Raw genomic sequence first — 2,552 nt, 5'->3', positions numbered from 1 at the left:
ATGCTAGCTCTAATTGGCTCAGAAACAACAGGGTGTGTGTGTCTTGGAAATGGACATGTCAAAACTGGCAAGTATGGGGAAGGAAGTCTGTGGTCTACTTTCAGTTTCGTTTTCCTAGATCTGAGTTTATAGAAGTGACTGCTCTCTAAAAGGCATTATTATTATTACTTTGGAAGCCTTTACTCTGCCACCTTACTCTGCTACTCTGGCCTGTCTGGGTAAAATCCAAAGGTTTCAAATCTGTCTCTTGAGAGAGTTGAGGACTGCTGAGAGCCCTGTTGTTGTGGCTACAGACAAACTCTGCGACCGTTTGAGTGGATCCTCTGGGAATACCCATTTTCACTGTTGTTGGGAGCCTTGTGGAGCATCCTTAAGTTTTCCTAAAGTGTAAAGGAATGGCATTCAGACTCTTGTGAGCTCTCTGTAAGTGCTGAAGTTCTCTGAATTAGATCTGTAGGGCATATCAGTGTTGGGGTCCCTCGTGGCTACTTTGCAGGGATTTATATTTTCAAGGGCAGTCTCAGGACAAGGTAGAGAACTGACTGAGAGCCACAAAAGAGCCATCCTTTATTAGGAATAAAGAAATAATGATACTCTGCACATCAGCATTAAGAGGCTGAGGCTGCCAGGCATCACAATTTTACTACCCCCCCCCCTTTTCTGTAACAGATGAATTAGTATAACCAGTACCCATAATACCTGGCCTGATGTTAGGATGTCTAACATCATATATGAAATGTCCAGAATAGACAAATCCATAGAGACAGAGTGCTTCCCAGGGCTACGGGAAGGGGTGAATGTTGATTGATGGCTAATGGGTACAAGATTTCTTTTGAGGTGATGAATGTGTTTTAAAACTGATTGTGCTGATGGTGCTTACAATACATTAACCACCATTGAACTGTATACTTTAAATGAAAGAATTCTGTTATGTGAATTACTTCAACAAAGATGTTTAAACTTGCCTCTTAAAAGAGCTTCCTGAGTGGCAGACTCATAACTTATAGTATCCAGTTTAATCCTCATCAGGTGCTTGCAAACCAAGTTTATTTCACTCATCTTGCAAATGAGAAAACCAGGATTCTGACTTACCTGTGTGGACTGACCAGATGAGTGAGCTAATTTACCTATGAGGGTAGAGCTGGCGGTTTGTGGAGCAGGTGGACAGGAGCCCCGGACAGGCTACAGATAACCCAGGGCCAGATTCCTCCTGAGCAGGGGGTGAGGAAAGGTGTGGTAGCGTAAACACTCAATCCTACAATTTCTTTTTTCACTTTGTTTTTCCCAATGGCAATTCAAAAAGGAAAAAGAGGAAAAGGGAGGGAGAGTCGGTTAAAAATTAATTTTTAATGGACTTCCCTGAGCAGAAAGTGGACTCCAGTATCTTTCAAGCATAGATGGTGAAAGTGGGATAAACTGGAATTTAAGGCCAAGTTTTCCTGTAGGTAGAATACAAATTCACCTTTGAAGAAAGACTAGGTATTACTGGGGAGACCCAAGTTTGAGGGTCCCCCTTCTTGGTTCTTGTCTTGGCTCTCAAGAGATGAAGTCAGGCAAAGAGGCAACACATATAGTAGAGTGAGATCCCAAGTTTATTTATGAAAAACACTTGAGCAAGAAGCTGCAAGCGGTGCTGGCTAGCCTGGGCACTACAAATACGGGAATTTCAGGGGTTTTATGCTTGCGGTCAGCTTCCAATTTCCCCCGCCTCCTGCCCTCTCCAGACCTTAGGACTAATGCACAGTTTCAACTGCTACTTTCCAAGATAGTGGAAACCATGCATACAGAATTTCAAGGGCGTCTAGCAATCTTATATGACCAGGCTCAGGAATGCTGAGTTAATGAATGAGACATGTCTCCCTGCCACTCTACCTTGGTTTGCTATCTGTCCTGCCCAACATTGGCATTTGTGCTTTTTTTGGAAAAGCACTTCATGGGCTCTTTCTTTGATTCTAGAGGAGTGACGCCCAGAGTGCCTTCTGAAACGGGGAGTGGAACTTCTCTGCACAATTACGTAGGACCGTGTCCTCGCTGTGGGTGGGGTGACATCTCTGCATTTATAATGTTTTTCAGAAGAAGCATATTTTTTTCTGGGGCTCTTAGAGGGTGTGTAGCCTAATCTGTGAGTCGAGGTCCCTGTTTAAGGGTTGTCTCCTCTGGGAGAGTTGAGCCAGGCCACCCAACGTCACGGCTATTGAAGGGGCCGAGGAGACGGAGGCCCCTTGTGTAGGAGTTGCGCCTATAAACTCTGAGGCTAGTCTTGGGTAACCGGAACACGTAACAGCTTTTCTCCCTTCTCTTACAACTTTGTTTCCTCTTATGTCAAGCTCTTAGCTAAATGTTGTAAACACTGTAGCCTGGTCTTAGCTGAGTTATGACAGATTAAGGGACTGACCCATGAGGACTTCCGGAGTGTAGCCACGTGGAAGAGCCTGGTACCAGATGCACGGGTGCCTGCAGAAGAGGGAAGCAGCAGTTTGGAGCCGGATCAGCAGCCGATGTGGCTTCTAGCACCAGGGACACGTTCATGGTCCCTGTGAGTATTGCCCAGA

Source organism: Pteronotus mesoamericanus, unplaced genomic scaffold, assembly GCF_021234165.1.
Source record: "Pteronotus mesoamericanus isolate MK-2021 breed Mesoamerican mustached bat unplaced genomic scaffold, CSHL_Meso_final scaffold_85, whole genome shotgun sequence".
Lineage (NCBI taxonomy): Eukaryota > Metazoa > Chordata > Mammalia > Chiroptera > Mormoopidae > Pteronotus > Pteronotus mesoamericanus.
This window is presented reverse-complemented; position numbering follows the sequence as displayed.